Source organism: Gymnogyps californianus, chromosome Z (genome assembly GCF_018139145.2).
Source record: "Gymnogyps californianus isolate 813 chromosome Z, ASM1813914v2, whole genome shotgun sequence".
NCBI classification, from domain to species: domain Eukaryota; kingdom Metazoa; phylum Chordata; class Aves; order Accipitriformes; family Cathartidae; genus Gymnogyps; species Gymnogyps californianus.
This window is the reverse complement of record NC_059500.1, coordinates 80,295,926-80,318,849: the sequence shown is the minus strand read 5'-3', so window position 1 is coordinate 80,318,849 and position 22,924 is coordinate 80,295,926.

The window sequence follows — 22,924 nt, the reverse complement described above, 5'->3', positions numbered from 1 at the left end:
CACGCAGCCGCAGCCACGTCTTTTAGCCTGAGCACAACGTGCAGGAGTACTGCACTCTCCTGGGCTATCTCTCCTAGACAGAAGACGTTGCGTGTCCTCAGCCTACGCTCCCTCCAGCAGTCTGAGCATCTCCTGTGTCTTCTCCCACTCAAACAAGCCTTTCGGTTGGAACCGCTTTTGTGCTAGATCCAAAAAAACTACTGCAAGAACGAGCAAAAGTCTCCGTCAAACTGCCCAGGGTGTGGACGTGTCTCCTTTATTGACTGCAGCGGCTCGACATAAAATGTGGCTCCTGCAGCTACATGCTGACGGAGCGATTCAAAGCAGGGAAGCGGTGAAGCAGAGGCATAACGGTTTCAAGCTGCAGGCACTGCAGGGCCAGATATAAAGCAAATAGATGGCTGGAAACAGCATGCTCTGTGGGCACGATAGTAAGTGGTCAGATGGCAGTGTGGCATTGGTCCCTGCCTATTTAGCTTTTGCCAGACTCTCTGGCTGCTGCCACTGCCGCTGGGGAGAGACTGGGGTGTCTGGGATGGTATGTCCTCCCAGGAGATGGAACAGTAGTCAATTCTTGTGGCAGCAGGAGGAGCTGCAAATCCAGTTCTCCAAGGTTTCCACCACAAGACTTTCTGTCTCAGCTCTGCCTCTCATTCCTGAGATGCCTCTATGCAATTTTTGCCTATGCTGTTGCAAAGCCTTGAGCTGGAACACATCCTATCAGATCTCATAACTCCTATCAGATACAGCAAACTGCCAGCCAGGTTCATTCCCTGTGCTAACTCCCCTCAGCCCAGCTGAGTTACACAGAGATGAATTTGGCCACCTCCTTTCCCTCTTTAGGTACTGCAGAGCAGAAGCAAGGCTGTAAACCTTCCAGGTGACAGGTTATCTCCAGAAAGGTTTGCCAAGTTACTTTATAAACTTCAGCTACATAGGAGAGAAGATAAAAGCTATAATGCTGCCCATCAGTCCCCATGATGGATTTGTTGCTCAGTCTCTGACTGTGTTGGATGTCTCCAACCAAACCTTTCATTAAAGTTGCGGAAATAAAATACTTCTACTCTCCCCCTCCCCTTCCATCTCTAGTTTCTGGAACCAGAAGCGCCAAGATATAGAGAGGCAAGATATTTCTACCAGAGGTGATGGAAATGCCCATTTCTCTGTGACTGCCAGCATCAATTTGTAGGATGGGAGGGTTCAGATAATGCCTGGAGACCTGCAGAGCTGCGAGTGCGTCTCTGAATGCAATCAGCACTCAGAGTCATCTCCAGTAACGCTTATAGAGGCACATCCAGTAGTTTGGGCCACTTACCAAACCAACCTTACACCAAATATATCGCTGGAGAAAAGTTTCCAAGTCCTTGCTTCATAATGTTATTTAACACTTCACAAATTCCTTCCAACCAGAGATCAAGAAGTTATTTAAAAATATGAATCATTTCAGTGTTTCAGAGTAACTCTCTGAAGTCCCCCGCTGCCACCTCCACCTCCGGCTGACCGCTGAGCCGTAGGTGACTTCCACAGCGTGGAGTAGTGTGACGTAATGTTGCTGGAAGTTGAACCCCTGTCCGTTGTGTCCTTATTTGCTATCAATTCTTTGGGTGCCTACAGCTCCAGGTAAGAAGGGGATTATCTGACACACCCCCTTAAATGGGAGCTTAGAAAAACTACACGTGAAAGATGGTAGGACAGACATAAAGCGAGAAAGTGCTTTTTCAACCGAGGTCAAACAGTAGTAGTGAGTTTGAGCCAGACAAGAGCTCAGATTTCCTGTGTCCGGCCCAGTGCTCTCTGCCCTGCATGAGGCTGCTCTTCTGTCCACCTCATGTCCTGGACCAGCTCTTCCAGAGCCAGAAATCCTGACCTCCAAGAAGGGAAAACCATGGAGATCCCACATGTACAAGGTCTGTGGGACCTGCCAGCTATGCTGTGGTGAACGTACTCTACCCAGGGAAAGAGCACTGTAGTGTGGTTGCACTTTACATGAGGCTCAGGTGAAGAGGTAAAAAGGACCTTGTGGCAGGTTGTTAGATGCCTGCCAGGTGCTCCCCCACTGTCTAGCTCTGCTCTTCCCCATGTACCTCCTCCGCTTAGAGCTTTGCACGGGTGGCAAAAAAGAGCTTCACAGTTTGACATTTTACAGATCTGTGATTAGTGTCCGTTGGCCCACAGAGGTCTTTCACAATGAAGAGAGGGAAAAAAATAATCCCAAACAGCAGGGGAGACAAACAAATTGAGTCCATTGCTCATCTTCCAGACTTCCCAATTCTGCTAGCTTGCTCTTTACCATCCTTCTTTCACAGCTCAGTGTGTCAGATTTTCTTTGAACTCTCCATTCACTTGGCTCGGTCTGGTCAATGAGGAGTATTGTGCACCAACCACACAAATAACTGGCTACTCTTTCATCTGCGTTTCTTCACTTCTCTATAGTTTATCCTGATTGCCTCCACTGACTTAGTGGGCTTTGAGTCAGACGTGAAACCAGACCATCTGGTAATGATGGTAATGATGGTTGTTCTTCCTTTGGGTTGGCTTGTATTCAACTTCACTTAACTAAAGCACAGGTTTCTGCCACAATCCAAAGAATTATTTCCATTTAAACATGGCAGAGTACAGCTTGTCTGATCAGCTGTCCTGACCCCACAGAGATTAGTCATGTCCCTCAACCTGCTAAACTACAGCCTTGTCAGGGGAATGGGTCACCTGTGTGCGTGTACAAGGCTGCACAATGTGCTCAAGACAGATGGAAGAGACTTGCTGCCCCGACCACTCATTTTTTAGGTTATCAATAGGTGGAGCTGAAGGAACAATGCAGAGCACACAAGTAAATGTATATATGGGTTTGTTTGCTTTTTTTGGTGTATTAGGAAGGGATTGCACTTGTGAAATGACAGAAGTATAGCTGTATAGTGAAGGGAGGGCATGAAGGACACAGGATCGCTGCAAAGATGGAGGAGCATTAGAAAAGGAATGGAAGGCATAGAAATTTTCATCTGGGACAAAATATCTTTTCTCTGTCTATAGGGCTCTCCAGAGTATATTCTGCATTTGATTCAACTTCTACACCTACAGCATTAAAAAAGACTTTACCTTTCTTGGTAAATCACCTACAGAACGAATTTTAGCATACAATTTTGCATATATCTAGCTTAGATTAGACAATCATTCAAGTGCTTTGTGCTTCAGAGATGTCCACCTTAACATGATCTAGATCTTACTTAAGGCAGGTCAGGTACACTTAAACTGTCCCTCTGGCTAAATAAATCACTTTGTGAAAGAAGCCTTAGTATTCCATGTAAATAAGGATTCTCATGTCATGGTTTGCTTAGTCTGCTAATCAAAACATGTAGCTCTGAGCACTTCCCATTTAGTGCAGCTTATGAAAATCAAGCATCATTATTGCTGTCTGATACATTATCACCAGCAGCCATATAATGGGCAAAATGTTCCTGGGTTGGAACGAGTGCAATTTATGATTCTAAATTATTATGTATAAAGAAGGAAAAGTGCAGCTGGATATTCATTAGACGTGTTCAATTTAATGTATTGAAAACAGTAAAGAATATGTTTTAATTAATAAGCCAAGTGCACATGGCATGGAATCCGTAAAGAGAGCCCACAGAGCTCTTCAGTGCTCTCGTACTTGCTGGGAAGAGAAATGGCAAAGCTGTTCCTCTCTCTAGAGGGAGTTAGTCTGCATTCATGCGTAGACCAGAGTTCACCTGCTTTGCTTATCTCTGCTTTATCACCAGAGTTAGCGGATTTTGCCCTTCAGACCCACCAGTGATACAAAAGACACTGGACATTTTTATGCACCTCAGTGTTTGGACTTCCAATTTGCAAATCAGTGTCGGAAGGAAGATAGCTAGCATATTGCAAAAATCAGGACCTTTGGTCAACTTGTTTTAAGAAAGGGCAATTAAGAATCGTTAAAAAGACTTTAAAAATGTTGTAAGCATTGCCTCTGTGCTGCAGTGTTGGAAGGAATGAATAGGAAAAAACAGGACATCTTCAACAGCTGTGAGGTTCAAGTCCCAAGATGACCTTCAAAATCAAAACCGCATCATTGACGTTTCCCCTGAGAGTCTGACAATGTACTGAAGATATCTACCAAAGGATCTATTTCTTGTGAGGTGTTCTTAAAAGGACCCGAAATAGAAATGCAGTAGCATGAACAATTATTAAAGTTAGTATTGGGACTGGAACTTTCATTCTAGCTCAAAATGCTTGTTGAAGAAATTTTTGGCACCTGGCATTAACCGTGTTTGTTAGAAGCCAGAAAGTGAATCACCTTGGAAAATCTGAGCAAAATTTCCATGGCTGCCATCATCCAAGGGCAAATGAAATCTGTTTCCAAATTATAAGGAATTTTTAACATGATTTTTAGCTTGTAGAAAATACTTGCTCAAAATCAGCCAATAGTTGCAGCTTGTAATTTAAGTTGAATCTTCTTGACTTTTCTGATAACTTGTTATTTGAAAGAAAGGGAGGGGGCTGGGTTACAGTGTTATACTATTTATATTCGCATTAGTACTCAGGGTACCTTCATTAGGCATGGCCTTTCCTCAAAAAATCCACAAGCCAGGCGTGACCATTACCATCCACAAACTGGGATCTCTCACTGCCAGTGCCCGCTAAGTGGGGCCATATCCACACCCACAGGGCCTGGCTGTACAAGGTGAAGCCCTTTCTCCTGAAAGGCTGTGTTTTAGACCATTCACAGAGTCAGTGCTGAAAGGAATAGCCTTGACGCCTGTGCCCTGTTTCACCTTTTAGAGATTAAACCATGTCAAGAGAGAGTCCCAAGCAGAAGCTGTGCTACCACAGGCAATATAATCTGTGAGTATGCACAACCCTGCTTACTCCAAGTAGCAATTGCAGTGAGGATGTAGTGACAGCCAAGCCACCACCAGTGCCCTGGGTTGCTTTTTACTTAGAGTATAGCTCTTATAGCACCCCATCTTCACGTATATCCTGCAATGAACTAAATAGGTTGTCATTTGGAGAAGTAATTGCTCCTTACAGCATCCTGAAAGTGACCCTTGGGGGTGTCTGAACTATAGGGTGGACTGAGTGACTCACTGTAGCCTGGATGTGTGCACAGCGCTGCAAAGACACGGCGTGGATCTCCCACCTGGTGTGCTGCCAGAGTGTCCTCCAACACATCGACATGGTTGGTTGTGCTTCCCCTGCACAACTGAGCAACTACTTTGAAAGGCAGCTGGCAAGAAACTGTGCCTTCTCTGCAAAGCAGGTGAGTTTCCAGCCTGAATGAAAGTGTCTGGCCTTGGAGAGAGGTAACCAGCATACTTAGATGAGAGACTTTCATGGACAGAAAGGAGCACACACACACACACTCAGGGAGCCTGAACTCACTACGGGAATCTTGTCTCACTGTGGGGTAATCTTGTCCTCTTGCAATTGCAGAGTAGAGCCTGTCTACTTCAGCCTGCAGTGTGCTGGGAAATGGAGATGGCTCTTGGTCACGTCTTCCTAAAACAAGGAGATATGGGAGCCTGAAATCCTGGAGGGCCTTAGAGCAAGAGTGATCAATAAGTATAAGGTGATGTATGTATATGGCAACATACCAACACCTCGTCTAGGCGTAAAAGACCTGTGATTAGCCCCAAGGGCCCATGATGTAAATGACCCAGTCACTGGAACCACTGTGGGCACTGATGGTGTGGCGCGTCCGTCCCCAGGTGGTGAACAGAAAGTAGGTTCTTTCTGCCGGGCTTGTAAAAGATCTTTCAGAGTCAACACAAAGCCAGAGACCTTGATGGCTCTCCGTGTGCTTCAACAAGACACCCAGACCGCACTCAGAGGAGCTCTGAATTGTAGCTGACCCACACACTCACTACTCGTGTTTCAACACAAAGAAACAGAGAAATGCTTGTGTAAGGAGCTTGTTTGCATACCTGGTCCGGAAGAGCCACCAGCATAAAAAGTCTTTACAAGGCTTGTTTTGCTGTTGACAGTGTCATCAATTGATGAGTACTGGAAACTACAGTGTTAATGGAAGAAGTGTCATCTTTGCTGATATCTTCAACAAAAGATGTTAGTGGGAACAAGTTGTTCCATGAGCAGCAGAATTAATGAAACCATGTTTCTTGTGGATGTGTGTCTCGGGCTTGAACTTTATGGGTAAACAAGAGTGCCAACTTAAGCTTTTCCCATAGTTGTGATATGAATAATGTCTCTCCCTAACACGGATTCTCCAGTGTCTGATAAGGCGTAACTGGAGCCTGTCTTCTTCTGGCGCTTGCAACTAGTCAAGTCCCTGTCTTCTCCCAGGCTGTAAATTTTCATGAAACCTGTACAATTCTAACAAATTATGTTGAAACAGGTTCAAAAGTTGTCAGGGGGACACAAAGAGATGAGCTGATACACACATAACTTGGATTGTGTAAGTCCTTATTTTCTTTGGAAACCAGGATAGAAATATTCCCCACAGGCAGATTTTAATGCAGAAAATGGCTATTTATGGAAATCTTCACACTCTTTTCTATCTTATAAAGAGATGCAACTTGGCTTCTCTCCTCTGTATGATTTATGACCTATAGGGGAAGGAGTGTTTAAAGGTAACCGGCCAAGGATTTTCAACAATTGTCCCTCTTAGTCTTAGAAGTTTTCTAAATTCTTGTAGTGCTTCCTTTTGATGAACAAAAGCTCACTAAAAGGCTTTTACATTTTCACTTCTAGTATTTTACTGCTTGTTCTTGCTGAGACTTTTAGTGAAGAATCTTTGAGCTGTTTCACAAAGAACGTGTGAATCAATTTAAGTGCCAGTATTTAAATTTTAACACTGGTTTTCTGAAGACTAAAGTTTAAGCACGGATGTTAAATAAACAGTTAACAAAAGTTCCCCTTTCAGTTACTCTGCTTTTTCTTATCTTACTCTTCTTCATTTTAGTAGACCATCTGTCATCAGACAGTCCTTCAGCCTAGACACAACCTATATTGCCAAAGTGAAAATAAAAAATAAGCTCTTCCAAAAAAACAGTTTTCTTTATGCTAAAGAAAGAAAGAAACACCAATGGCACAAGCTCTTTTTCCCTCTCACAGGTCCTCTTTCTTACCTGGAGGAAAGGTGGAAGACTTTGAATATGTCAGCCCAAGACAAAGTCTAGTCAAAGCCTGGTGAGTTTTGTTTTTCTCTTTTTGTCTTGTCTACACTAATTCAAGACTCAAAAGTGATGGGTAACACTACTGTTGTGATTTTAAACAGGTCATTCATCCTAGGAACAGGACCTCAAATCTCCATGTGTCCTAGGTGCATTGTAAAGCCCAACTCTACTCCTCATTATTTCTGCTCTTTTGATTTTCACAGGGAGTTTAACCAGTTCTTGTTGTGGCCAGTACCAGTGACAAGCGAAATATTTATAGTGTTGAAATCAAAGAAGCCACCACAAGGCAGTGCTAACAGCACTACATCACTTTAACTTTATTTTTCAAGGGGGGGATGTAACTACAGCCTTAAAGATCACTCATCACGATAGGAACATTTACCTGTTAGAAAGCGTTTGTGTTACGACTGTAGTTTAGGGAAACAAATGTTTTTTTGCATAATTCACGATTCTTCAGCATCCAGTTTGAACATTGCTGGTTCAAGCAGCACACTGGTTTTCTGATTCGGACAGCAGTGCACACTGCTATTCCTCAGCCTTTTTCACCCACTGTTTCTCATGGTGTCCGTGCACGTGGAGCATTCTCAATCAGCAGAAAAAGGGCCGACCTCACACTGATGGGTAGGGCACTATCATTCATCAACACCTGCTTCTTCCCTACATTGTTCCTTAAACTTCTGAGATTTTTTTGTTTATTTGATTTTCTCTCTATTCTGTAGTATGTTTTGCGCTTGCTATGTTATCTCTCAAAAAGCTACAGCATTGCACCAACCTCTCATTGACTTCTTTTTTTCACACGTCCTGTGTTCTTTGGTTCATGATTGATTTTACATGGCCATTCAGCAGGACATCTCATGGCAGCAGGGAGACCTGTAGGTACCCACAGCTCTGGTGTCTCACTGTATGTCCTCAATGGTCATCAGGCTATGAGCCTAAAATTAGAGGATCACCTCCATCAATCCCAAGCTCCTCCAAAGACCAAAGCCGGGTGAGTGTTCGTCCCAGGTCCCCGTTATCAGGAGAGGCACAAAGGCAGGGCAGGAGAACTGGGGATCAGTTGGGGGTGGAAGAGCTCTGGGAAGTGTGGGAGATGCAGGCGGGAACTGCAGCTTGGAGTTGCCACCTTATAGTGAAATTTTCCAAGGTACAAAGGCGGCAGGGCCATATCTATTTTTTGTCCCTGTCTTTCATTCTCCTCCAGCCCCCTTGCAGCAATAACCTGCCCCAGGCGACTGCCTCCTTTGCCTGTGCCGAGAGCTGGCTTGGGCTGCACCTCCTGGCCCTGGGCTGTTTCCACTCCCCTCTGCTCCAGCTGCTGAAACCCTGGCAACAGCTCGTGGTGGAGTGATGGGAGCCCGACAGAGGGGATGTGAATAGCTCGCTGTTGATTGTCAGCCCCTCCATAGCGCAGTCTGTCAGATTCATTATCTGTACTTCAGAAGTCCCTGGAGATCCCATCACCATTTCACAGGGTGCTGTAGAAACGTATAACGAAGATCCAGCCCCCTTTCCCCAAGAGATGGCAATCTATTTCTAAGATAAAAGAAGGCAGTAGGTGGAATCGGCTTGTGGACGGCAGCGAGGAAAGAAAAAGACTTTTAAGATCTGGGAAATACACAGATGCCACAAAGTCTGGCTGTTTCCCTTTTGCTAATGGCATCAGAGTTTCCTTGGCATCCTCTGAAAGCGGTGGTCTCCAGAAGTGGACCATCAGCCTGAGTCTTGTCCCCTGACTGAGTGAGTGTACTCCAGGCACAAAGTAACAGAGAGCATCATGTTGGATGAAGACCCAGAAATTTGGGTTCCAGTGCTTGAACCTGCAGATGTTCATTCTGTTGATATAACAATAAGACTAAGATTTTTTATTATTATTATTTCCCAAGCAGCTGTCAAAGCGAATTTGAGGAAAGGGACTTTTAAGTTGTGTTTACGTGAGGAATGATTACTCATGGAAAATTCCTTCTCTGAACTTTTCCAATTTCATTAACAAAGGAATGTTTATAAAGCAAAGCCCAGCTCGACACACTGACATTTCTGAGTTTGGAGTTGCTTTTGTAGCAGTTGAAATTGAGTTCATACATCAGTTTGAGAGCATGTATTACATCCGGGTGGAACAAGGACCTGCTTGTGGCAATCATAAGAGAAAATATTCCTCGTGTGTCAATGGGGCAAGTACTGAGAATATGAATGAAGGCATCTGAGACGGCTTGGTGAAAGCAGTTTTTTGCTCAGAATATTGGCTGAAGTCATTATTAGTTGGGCAGAATAAATAATTAATTTTATCTTGGGCAAATGTTTGCAATCTCTAAAAGAGAGCTGAATTTCATAATGCTTGTTGTTACCAGTAACTATTCAATGTTTGCCTTGAGACAGAGGTTTGTTATGTAGAGACAAGATTCCTGACAGACTTTCCAGCCTCAAATTGGATCCTCATTAAAGCCAGGCTAAAGTAATCTTTTCTTTGGTTTGTTTTATCACTTCTTCTGTTGTTACAGCCAATGCTGAAAACCCCTGCTATCCTTTCATCCTACTGAGTTAACCAAAGTCCACCTTGTTCCAAAACCCTGCTAGCCATAAGGACAGTCCTATGCCATTCATGGTCTCATGCTGCCTATTTTTAAGGGGTATGTTGAAGGTTTTCTATTATAAGTCACCACATGCTACTCTTGGAATCGATCAGTGATTTGAACTTTCATATTATCTTTCACTGAAGGATGATGAGAACATTTTGCAAAAAACAAGTACCCCTATCCCCATTTTGCCATTGGAAAATGGAAGGTTGAAAAGCTATCTGAGGCCACACGCTGATGGAGTCAAACCCAGACACTCTTCCTGGTGCTGCCGAGGAGGACAGCATCTCTGCAGCACTGCCCACCGCTGGGGATGGCTTTCTGCGGTCCTGTGGAAACCCAGAGCAGCAGAAACTTAAGCCCAGTTCCTATCCCCATTTTGTCATCAGAAAATGGAGGGTTGGATAGTTATGCGAGGCCACATGCTGAGGCACTGATGGAGTCAAACCCAGAAACTCTTCCTCGTGCTGCCAAGGAGGACAGCATCTCTTCATTTTTCAGTCTAGGATTACCAGCTATTTCTAGTCTTTACTAGTGACCCGCTGCTAAAAGTCATCTCTCCCACAGTATACTCAAACCTAACAAAAACTGAAGAACTGTGGGCAATTTTGATTGAGATTTGGTGTGGAACACACAATACCTGTGATTTCTGGTAGAAGGGACTAACAATTAGGGAAACTTGTGACAGTTGTGAGAGTAAGAACGTGCGGCAATGCTTTTTGTGCGTAGGTGCTTGTAGAAAAAGGCAGGCATGGATCTTTTAGCAAGAAAACCAGATAAATAGAGCTGCAGGGAAAGAAAATTTCTCAATGTCACCTTCCTAAGAGAAACTTCTGAGAAGACCCCAAATATAGCTTCCCTGATGCTAATGCTATGCAGATAGGAAGCTTGTGCTATGTCACTGTGGTACTCAGCAGTTATGAGGTGTATATTTTAGAAGATCACGTGAGGAATTAAGCATGAAGGTGCCATTTAATGATACATTTATGCACTTGCTTTTTTTTTTAAAAGCAGACTCTCTGCTGAGCATTTACTCCTTTGACTTAATGACAATAATTACATGAAAATCCATTCGGGCTTCTCAAGATGCTGAATTTGCAAACTGGCAATACAAATACTTTAATACTCATTTAAATCCACTGTAATTGCACTTGATTCTAAGGAGTGGTGTTTTAAAACCCGTGCCATTTGTAAATACTAGATCTCCCCCTTCCCCCGCCTCTCCACTTTCACATCAGTCCTTAGCCACGTACAGTGTATCTGGTTGATGTCGGTCTTGATAAATGATTCTGCTGAAAGAGCCGACCATAAAGAATAACATTTTCCATTAAAAATTAATATATTCCTATGCCACAGGTCCTTGGGTAAGAGCAATACAATGGTCTGTATTGTCTGTCTGTCAGCAGATCCGATGTCTGATTTGCGGTTTGCCTAGGTCCTACAAAGTCCTGAGAAAATTACAGTTTTGATACCTGCCATTGATTAGTAATATTTATATGGTCATTCGTTTGCACGTTGGCGAGTGACACCTGCAGTATGGCTAGCTGTCAGGCAGGCTCACAACATGAAAGAAAGGAAATGACCTTTCCTTATTGAAGGAAAGGACCCAATTTTTGCCGCCTTTCCTTCAGCGCTCGGTCTTCCAAAGAGATTTCAAATGGCAGTCTGGTGGTTTTGTGTAGGATGGGCATGGCTTTCTGCAGTCCTGTGGAAACCTAGAGCCACAGAAACAGAGTCATTAAGCCCAGTTCCCCACAACTGCAGGTCTCGAGTCACATCACTCTGCTCAGAAGCTCACTGACTATCATGTCAAAAGTAGCTTGAGTTTCTCCCCTCTCCTCCCTTTTGCCATGATGGACATCCTAGGACCTAATTTCCTTTGTGCATAGGAATGCTCTCCTCATTTCCAGACTAAATACAGCCTTGGAGACTTTAAACTCCTTTATTTTGGCAGTATTGTTTTTTACTTTATATTACTTTTCTGTGTACCTGGTTCTTAGGAATGCGGACAACTGTTTTATTCCCTATTTTCAAGTAACAATTTTTTGCTTATGTTCACATTGTGTGTGTACATGCATTGTGCCAGACTTTGGGTTGGAACTGTTTAAAAAATGCATTTTTTTAAATGATTTTTTCTCCTTTGCATTTTAGCTGGTTCAGAAAAGTCTAGCTGAATGATTTCTCACCTGTGGAAATGGCTTTGTCCAAGTGCTAACACTTTGCAAAAGTTGCTTAATATCAGAGAGATTTTGTTTCAGAAGGGTATCAAAGCAAGGTCCAAAAAAGTCTATACTAATTTATTTGATGCTCCTCTGTTTTGATTTTTCCCAATTTTGTATTGGATGATAATAATGTGAAAGACAAGAGAATGTGAAGCAGAACTTTTCATTTGCTAGGAAGCAATTTTTTTCATTATTTCCAGGGAGGCTGTTCCCAAATAGAAGGAAGCCAGCCACTGAGAAATGATGCATTTTGCAACTTGCTCCTCCAGAAAGAGAAAAGAGAGAGCTACCTATGAGGTCAGGCAAAATATTGTAAGAGGTCTTTGTAATGGATTTCTTCTAAGGGTAAAGTTGATTGTCAGTCAGCCTAAGGATCCTGTATTTTTCATTCTATTATATTGAGAGATATAGGAGTGAAATATCTCTTCTTTTTCTTTTTCTCTTTTTCTTTTTCTTTTTTTTTTCTTTTTCTTTTTCTTTTTCTTTTTCTTTTTCTTTTTTCTTTTTCTTTTTCTTTTTCTTTTTCTTTTTCTTTTCTTTTTCTTTTTTCTTTTTCTTTTTCTTTTTCTTTTTCTTTTTCTTTTTCTTTTCTTTTTTCTTTTTTCTTTTTTTTTTTTTCTTTTTCTTTTTTTCTTTTTCTTTTTCTTTTTCTTTTTTTTTTTTTTCTTTTTCTTTTTTTTTTTTTTTTTTTCTTTTTTTTCTTTTTCTTTTTTTTTTTCTTTTTCTTTTTTCTTTTTTTCTTCTTTTTCTTCTTCTTCTTCTTTTTCTTCTGTTTTTCCTTTTCCTTTTCCTTTTCCTTTTCCTTTTCCTTTTCCTTCCTATATAGGAGTTGTTGCTTCCAGGGAGCACTGACCCATTCAGTTTGATAGTGCCCTGGATTTCTACTCTGCTTACTTATCTTATATAAGGGCAAAACAGAGTTTGAAGAGAGCCTTAGTCACATGCAGCTAAAGATCCGTCAAATATTTTGTTGGTAGAAAGTGTGTTTTCTGAATGATAAAAACATTTCCCCAAAAATTTCTTATTGTGTGAGGCAGTTGAAACCAATCCAGCTTCAAAATTCTGTTTAAGTCTAATCTAGAGAAATCTGTTTCACGATGAAAGTAAGCAAAAATGAGTATTCTGTGGAAAATTTTGCCCAACAATCTACCAACCCTTGCACATATCTCAGTATTTTTATGGAGGTTCATCTGCCCTAACTCAGGAATCTAGAAGGGACATCTGAAAAGGTCACCCCACTCACTGAAGAGCCATTCCAGAGCATAATATCCCCTAAAATAGCCATCTTAGTTAGGGGAGACATCATTCTGGTATGCTACAAGACATATTCTTAAATCCTGATTTGCATAACCTTGTGTACCTGCTGTAAATACATCAAATGCAAACTATGTGTACATCATCTGTTAACAGATACTGCATTTTTGCACAGAAACTCTTTCACACATGGATGGTTATGCATGTGCACCACACACCCAGAGAAATGCCCGAATATTCATATGCTGCACGTTGCCCATTGTCACTTCTTACAAGGGAGGTTTCTGGTTATTTTACCAAAATGAAATGCACTGATATGACATGCTGATACTCCACGTATTGGGAAGAATGAAAGGATCGGCTTTTCAATGAGAACCCTTTAGGTAAACTCACATGCTTGAATGATTAAACCCAAGGATAAAAATATCTTTTACAATGTGTAATTTTTTCCTTTCTCGCAATAACTTTAACACAGGAAGGGGGGGAGGGAGGAAGAGAGAGAAATAAGCTTATATTCTTAACTTTCCTAACCCATATTGCATTCCAGAACTATAAGATGTGGTAAAGACAGGTAAGCAGATTAATTTAGCAGACTTTCAGACTTCTGAAGCAAAAGAGGGAGGCAAGAACATTTTATCATTTCTGACATATGGAGCATGTAGTACTGACTGCAATATGGAATGGATGATCAAAGTCATGTTTTCAATAGATTCTAGGAACATTTTTAGCCTTAAAGTCATTAGTAAACTTCAATTTAGGAGCTGAACCCTAAAACCTTAATTTGGACAAAGCGTTCCTACTTGGGAGCAATAGTAACTCACTCACAGGTCAAAATTCAATATAATTCTTGAACTAGGCAGCTCAATGTCTTGGAGAAAACGACTAAAAAATACTTAGAAAAATACCTTCAAGGGATGAGGATGAAATTGAGAGCTAAGCACAGAAAAAATAAGAACTAGGGCTTTCAAAGAAAATTGAAGCTTTGGAGAGCCTTCAACTATTTTGATTTATATTTAAACATTTTAGAGATTGGAGCTTTGATTAGCTGAGACCCTCTCTAGTTCCCCTTCAGCTCTGATTTATGGGCAGGCTGAATCTCAGTAAAATGAAAGCTAAATGAGGTGTTCTTTAAAATTACCTTTGAACACTTAAAGAAGGTAAGGAAGAGGGCAACTTGGCTGATGCTGACATGAAGGAGAATGGGATATGAGGGTGAGTGTTTTTAGGAGCTGAAGTCTTTTGAATACTGGAGAGGGGCAAGGAGCAGAAAGAACAGGATGTCAGGGGGTTTCTAATTGCAACATGCGATAGCACTAATATACACATCACTTTTGACCGGGAGATGCATTAAGCTGGACTTGTTAGCACAAACAAGGCTGTGCATATGTAAGAAGGTTTTTGGTGTGGGGTTTTTTTTTTGTTTGGTTTGTTTTTTGTTTGTTTTGGAAGAAAATTTTTCTCAATTTACTTAAGAAATGGCTTTCTCGTTTTGGGGTTTACAGTTGATTGTCTTAGCTCACGCAAGGGTATTTTGATAGAAATCTTACAACACCCAGGAAGCAGCTAGACACCTCCAGGTGAAACTGTGGAGGGACGATTTATGATGAATGACCCCAGTGGCCCATCTTAGACTAGCATCCTTTATAAGGTGGATTAAAAAGGTCTGTACATCAGACATGTTCACTTCACCTGACCATGGTCTTCCCAGTCCTCCCCTGTTTTTGCTCTTCAGATTGCCGTTCTTTTTATTAGAGATGATAGACAGTAACTAACTCGGGCGTTATCAGAAGCCAGCCAGCACTGGGTAAAAGTGCCTCTAAACAGGCTAAGATTTCAGGCAATATCCAATCCTACAAATGGTCTCAGTCCTGCTCTCCTCACAGCTGCTGGCATAGGAACTGTCTCTGCTCAAGGATGTGTCCTGCTCTTGCAAATGGCTGCAGTAGAGGTACACATGGGGTCAGTGTCCCACCCCACCAGGCTACTGCAGCTGGCTCATCCTTGGAAGAAAAATCTCAGGTGCAGAGGAAATTGCACGTGACAGTTGTTTGAAAACATGTCTCTCAAATGAAGTAAGGAATCTGACATAAGTAGATGATCCCTGAGAGAGTGGTAGCTGCCAAAATCATGTGTTAGGTCATGACGTTTGTAGAAAATTTTAATATTTTGCAGCTGGAACGTGCATATAACGGCATATTCCCACCCCACATTCTTGCTGAGTTTGAAGACATGGATACAAATGATTACTGACTGGCTCAAAAACTTCCTTGCAGATATTGTGGATTTGTTTCTTGACAGCCTTTATCATGGCAAGAGGAACAGTTGAGGTATTATGAGTGCAGAAGATTGAGATTGACTGTGGGGGATTGTTTAAGTTTTCCTAGTTAGTTAAACAGCCGTAGGGCATCTTGGATTGGATTCAACTTCATAGCTTGGACACGGATCTCAGTTATCCTCTATTCTTGGCGTTGGTCTTTGCTTGCCTGACAGCTCAGTGATGGGAATCCAGAATCTTTTACTGTATAAATCTGTTCCTATATAGGTGTCACCTCATTCTGCAGTTGTGTGCTCAGCATTCAAACATTTTCCTTGGTCGTTTCTCACTGACAACTGTTTCTTCCCAGTGAAGAGCAGATGAGCCATGGCAAACCTTTATCACTTCTGTGAGATGATGTTATATCAGCTTCCACATCAGTCCTGAAGCCAACTGCAGTCTTGTGCAGTCAATGGCTTGGATCTTTTTGTTTGCCAGAATATTGTCTCAGCAAGGCAGCCTCACCCTTATCAACACGACTGGCTCACATGCATGCCGCTGTCCCCTGGGACATGCACATGGGTGAGTAGTGACCTACGTGTGATATCTCTTGCATTCCTTGTAGAGTTTTTATTCCAGACACATGCAACAATTTTGCTGCTAGTGATGTTGCTGTTCTCAGCCAATTTGAGAGAATCACTGTGGGCTAAAGAGCATAGTTACTATTTTTGTAACTACTGGCATCAAGTAATAACATAAGTGGTGTCGCCTCTGGAATTAGCCAGATCCCACAGTTTTTCATCTTTCTTCTTGAGACATTTGGCTTCTCTTGTCTCCCTAATCGCTTTCTCATGTGTCAAATCAGGGTTGAGCCTTTCTGACACATAGCGGTCTTTCATGCACAAACCGTAATATCATGCATTGTTTCATCATGCAACCAGCTGGAGAAATGGCAGCTTTGTAGGGGGACCACACTGGGACTGGAACCTCAGTGCTCCTCCTCTGTATAATTCCTCGGAGGCAGTGAAGGTCCTAAAAGGGACCCCAGAACATCTTGTCTGCCTGAGTAAGACCAATGGCTGAACAGAAGAAGGAGATGGGGTAGAGGAAAAGGATCTGGGCAGGCATGCAATATCCAGCCACAGTAGAGGAGACTGCTGACCCTGTTGGCTCTGAATGGCAGGTGCCATTGGTATTTCCTTTGGAAAGACTTCAGTAGTGGGGTTGCCCTATGGCCGGTCCCAAAGGTGCTGCAGCGAACCCCAGGGAGCGTAATGCAAATGATGATGGGGCTGCTCGCAAATGGCAACACACAGACACCCCCATGATGATGTCTCTTGTGAAGAACAGATGTTCCCTGTCTACCACCAGCTCTCATGCACGTAGATTAAGTGGATATCTTACTCCTCTAAAAAAATGGATTGTTTATTTCTTTGCAAAGACAGAATAGGCAATAAAAGGATTGCAAAGACAGGATAGAAACCACCAGTTTATGGCTGGAGTGTATGAGCTGGGGGTACTTTATGGTTTAAGTTATCATGCCGTAAGCACTCCTGCAGGATAAATGGGAGAAAAGTAATCTCTAGAAATGGTTCTGAAGCAGTTCAGAGGATTTAAGAAATAAAGTTGCGCACTTCTTTCTCCCTTAGGTCCACAACTAACCCTATCTAGCTGCAGTTATTCTCACTTAGCTAAGACCCATTCAGCAAAGAATTTAACTCTGTGTTTAAATCCACCCCTGTTCAGCAAAGCACAGAAACATGTGCTCCATATTAAATATATACCGAAATCCTTCTCCTAGGAGCCTCTTTGCCAACCTGAAGCTCTGCATCTAAATTCTAGCCAAAATTGAACTGATGACAGGGGGTTTTGGCCCATGGATGTCGCTCAAAGTGATATCACAGTTTAAATGTGTACAACAACAGCTGCAATTTAAACATAGGATCTAAATAGCCTAAACTTTGAGGCAGGTGCAAAATCGTCATCCTCCTTGAACTGTGGAAACCACTGTTGCTGGAGCTTTATTAGGATACCTGACTAATTTTATGCAGGAATAAACACAGTGATTTCTAAGGATCTCTACTGTATTCACATTGATTTAACATAATGGAGGTTGTTAAGTTGAAAAAGAGATGATACCTCATATCTAGTCCCAGATGCAATATCGGATACGTGTTGTCTGAAGCTAGAATATCTGAACGTGTGGAACCAGACTGCCATTGCAGCTTGTCTACATGTCTCTGTCTGGGTAGCAAGGGACAATGTGAGTACATGAAATGGATGTATGCAGGCACAAAATCTGAATGCTTGCACTTTTTCAAAGGTGCAAAAGTTTAATCAGTGCAAAATTCTGTGAGAATACCAAGTCTAAAATAACTGAAAATTGATTCCCACTATTTCTGGAAATATCCTGGAACGATCACAATTATTTTTGAACAGCTCCATGACTACTGAAGTCCAAGGACATCCTGCCACTGATTTCAGCGTGAGCAGAAAATGCTGAGTAAGTGTGAAAGACCACCCCCCAAATTCAAGTTGAGCACAGTTCAGGTCTTTCCTTTCCCTGACAATCCCTGTCCCAAAAGAAATGACCTCCCGTGGTGTGCTGCATGAGAACAGAATGAGTCAAGGGGCAAGAAGAAGGTAAAATGCTATTTTCAGAGTTCAGCCTGTCAAAGGTTAAGCGCATGCTTAACGTCAGACATATACACATCAGACTTTTCCTGTGATGGCTACCATCATCATCAGACTACACCTATCGAGTGAGAACTGCAAAGGTAAGATTTCCCAACAAGTAGTTCATAGACAGCAAACACATGCAGAGCTATTACTTCTCTTCTGATATATAGTATTACTATATAGCATATTCTATATACTATATATAGTATATATACATACTATATAGATACTATATTACTATATTCTGATGTATACTATGCTGTCTGGGACCTACTGGACTTACAGTTCAGCCCTTAGTTGGAGGAATGAGCAATGCAACGTACCCATCAACTCTACTTTATGCAGCATGTACGTCTGCCTTAAAAATCCCAGTTTGAGAACTAACCACATCTCATTGGCATGGTTTAAAATGTGTGACAAGATAAAAGTCTGATGCGATGGTCTGGGTCGTGATATCGTTGTTACGTGCCAATTATAATAATAAAATAACAACAACTAAATGCCATTCAATGGCTGTACTAAGAATAGGTTGACTGAAATGTAATGACTATGTATCATCATTAGAGAGCTGCTGAGTCTCAGAGAATCTGTTCTAATGAACACTTGGGTATTAACTAGCAAACAATGACTTTTGCGACTGAATCTCAAAGATGAACTCATTGATACCATTGAATTATTAAGAGCTTACGTATTGATGTTCAATCATTTTAATAGATTTGCTTTCCTTATTGTAGAATATGACAATAAAAGTGCTGTGAATAGTAATTTCCTAATAATAACCCTAATAATGCTAATAATACCATAATCTTATTTAATCTAATTTAAATAGACAGCAAAAAGACTGACTTAGAACCACTTGTCTTTTGTTGATGGGAAGATTCTCATTATGAAAATTAAATTGCTTTTGAACTCCTTTGGCACGCTAAAATCAAAGCCACTCACCATTTATAAACCAGGCAGGAGCCCCAAATCTGCAAAATCTTTAGGGAAGCACTAATGTATTGTGTTTAATAGGGATGAATTTAAGCATCTGCTTACAGACTTTGCTGAACTGGGCTTTCTCAAGCTTTTGGGCAGGGTCTCAGTTTTAAATGAGATTAATTTTGCACCCACATCAGGACACTCTATTATTATCTGAGTCAATTTAGTTTCCCAATGAAGTCTCTGCAAGTGACAGCAGGAATTAACAGGGAAGAAGAGAGAGTAGGTGAAGGCCACATGGCAAAGACGCAGCGAAAATCAACTGGTAAAGCCTGTCTGGCATACCAAACTCTCAGTATATAGTAAATTTTCTTGACTACACGTGTACTTTTAATATCCCATATCAGTAAGAAATCCTCTGAGAGCGTGTCACCCAAGTATGGACTTGCCTCAGCAGTATTTAAAATAAACTCCGTCATCAAATATTTCTAAGTTGGATCCACCCTGGAGTTTGAATACCTTTTCTACCTGTATAAACACTGGGAAATTTGACAGAGCTAGTCCTGTAAAGGAAGAAGTAAACGCGACTCCTTTTTACTGCTAGTCCCATTTTATCTGTGTGTTATATACATGGTTTGTATTTCAGTCATACCTTCTTGTGTGCAAACAGAGGCAGGATTGCCGTGTTTCGCTTGGTATCACCGCAGAGCTGACGTGTCCCTGGGAATAAGGGCTGGACTCTCTCGTGGCTAACACTTCACACTGTGAGCGTGCCTCTGGTTGCAAAATTTTTATTGGTGGCAACGAGTGAGACAGGAGGAACAAAGTCTGAATTCTGGACTATTTGTGGGGCTGACAGCTAGGCTAAAAATACTTTTCCTGCTCAGCGACACAGAAGAGTGGATGTCACAGGGGTCAGATAAGCATGGTAGTCAACACGGTCATTTTCTCTGAAAAGTCCCTTTTCGGAATTGAACCGTAAGTTCAAAGCAAGTAGGATGGGCTGGATTCACAAAGGAGGGTAAAAAGCCATGTTTGCTGCAAAATTCACTGGTGCTGATGGCGATGTCTTGCAGGAGACATCACAGGTGGACTCGCTGGGGAAGATTGTGTGGGGATGAAAATGGGACTGGCTGATTACAGGAGGAGAAGGGAGGAACGGTGGTGGGATCCTGAGCTAACTCCACCCGAAAAAAAGCACTTTTCTTTCCTGCCTGAGCTCCTGATGGGTCAGCAAGAAGCAGATTGAAGGGTGCTAAATCCAGAAACAGCAGCAATTAGGGGAGCACATGCACTGGCAGTGCCTGGGCTGGGGGTGGTGGGCAGGGTGGGACCTGGCTGTGCCCCTCTGTGGTGAGGGGAGATGAGATGCTGAGCAGCCCCGGCGTAGCCAGCTGGAAACTTTTTACATTGGGAAAGGAAGGATAAAAACTACCCTTTGGCTAGAAAAAAATCCTTTTTCAACCAAGTAATTTTGGAAATAGGCAGACGCGTTATAAATCCCCACAATGCTACTTCTCTGGAAAACAGTACAGAATATGCAATTTTCTGTGAGAAAGTCAACAGCTTTTTGTTGCTCACGGTCTTTCGACCTCAGCATTTGTCTGCCCACAAGCCTCAGCATCAAATGAGAAACATGTCCGTGTGCAGGAAAGGACTGCATTGCAGGTACCAAGTTAGATGACCGAGCTCGGGTAAACCCTGCTTAGCTCTCCTCAGAGAGAGCTGGTCCCCAAAGTCACCGTGGGCAACTCCAAACCTGCTCTGACTTGTGCTGCCTGCTCACGGTGTTAGTACCCACGGGGAAAGGCAGGGTGTTAGGATGCCTTAGGCCATGCCTCAAGTGTATGGAGCGTGGTGGTGATAGGACCTGTCACTGAGGAGTTCCCCTGTAAGCATCTCCCTCTCAGGATGATTTAAGCAGACCACGGGTGATTGTACTGCTTGGTTTATCCCTGGGTCCACAGGGATTCAGATATTCCCGCCTGTCTTTGCTCCTGCAGGGTGTTGCGGAGGGGAGCGTGCTCCTTTGGGATGCCCTTGCCATGGAGTGATCCCAGGGAGACAAACAGACCGCTGGGGAGAGACAGAGTTAAAAATAAAATGAAAGGAAGACTGCAAATCACAGTAAAGTTGGAGACAGGACTTTGAGAGAGCACAGTTTGTCAGGAAGACAGCTGCTTTTTATAGCATGCCTGGCATGGCTGATGGCAAAGACATTTGACATTTAGCTCTGATTGAGTGGCAGGTGGGGAGAAGGAAGTCAGAGATACTGTAAGCAAATCACTTCGAAAGCGGAATTAGGAAGGGGCAGCATTTGGAGAAAGTTGTGTAGCTTTGGCTGGAGTCCTTGGCTGCCTCACAGTGCTCGAAGGGCTGAATCCAAAGTCCCTTGACATCACTCTCCTGTCCCTTCACGGAGAGAAAAAAATAGTCCCAGAGCTCCAGGAAAATGAGTTTCCTTCCACAAGGGTCTGCTTTCCTTGGGCTGTCAGAGCTGCCTGTGTCCAGGTCTCCCTCCCCAGTGAGCCAGAGCGGGATTTGGTCCTCAGGGATGACAGATACAGTGACAAGGGTGAAAGACCGCCAAGGTGGCAGTAGTCATGGCTGGGATCCACACCTTTCCTTTGCCACTGAATTACTGTCGGGATGGAAAATTGGATGACATAGGATGTGAATTCCAACTGAGGGGGTCTTTCAGGTGCTCTTGGCTTAGGAGAACCCAGTCCTGGCACGAGTGTTTGAGCAACTGGAAGTTCATTGAAATGAAAATGGGTCTCAGGGTCTTATTTTCTCCATTTGCAAAATGTGGGTACCAACGCGGACCCTTCTCCCACTTCTCAAGGTGCCTTTGAACATGCAAAGTGCTGAGTATTACTCTTATTATCAGGAGGCACTTGTTCCCTACATGATAGATTTTATCTATTACACTTGTAATGAGCCCATGGCTTTCGATTGTTACCCCTGAGTAGTTCATACACTGCACTAGATCCCTGCCCAGCACCTAAAATGGGGATAATATGCAATGTTGTTTTCCTGTATGTGTTTGAATACTTTCACTGTGTTTCCGGCCCAGCTCTGATCCTGTGACTTAGGAGAAATACTGGTCACTGTGCACTGGGGTCCACCGCGAAAAACTGGGAGTAAGTCTCTTATCAACTACTGCTTATCATGTAGACCTACTGATATATTTGTTCCAGACTTCCCTGAGCTCCCTAATTTAATTTACTATTTTTATGAGGTCTTCCTTATCTCCAAATATGTTTTCTTTTTATTTATTGTTCAGGATACATTTGGTAGAAGGAGTTAAGTACCTCAGTAGTTTACAGTCATCATTAATTTCATGACTGTCAATTTATTAGTGTTTCCACCTTCTGTACAAGAAGGCAAAGTATTTGATACAATAAATAAATTTCTCCTCAAGCATTTGTCAGGCTGTATTCGTTAGTGGGAGTCTTTCTCTGTCAGTGCAAGGCTAAACTATGGGACTCCCTGCCACAGGACAGGAGAGGGGAGACAGTGTGAGCATGTGTGAGATACTTAATTAGGACCAAAGGTATGAGGGATGCCCTTAGGCAAATCTTTTAAGGTGCATATGGCTAAAGATCCTTGTTTGGAAAATGAAGACAGAGAATGCAAATTATACTGAACATTGGCTTTGGTAAAGAGAGGGATTTGAGAAAAAAATTAATGATTTGCTCAAGTATTGTATTTTAATTAGGGAAAATTTAAATTTTACTTTTTATTTTTATTGTTTTGAACGGAAACACTTTGAATTGTGGACCAGACCCAAAATGGTTGAGGAACGATTTTCTTTCAAACTCTATTTGACTAAGGTGCTATGGTATTTCATGGAAGCTGTGATTTGAATATTCATCATCTCCCGTAGGCAAA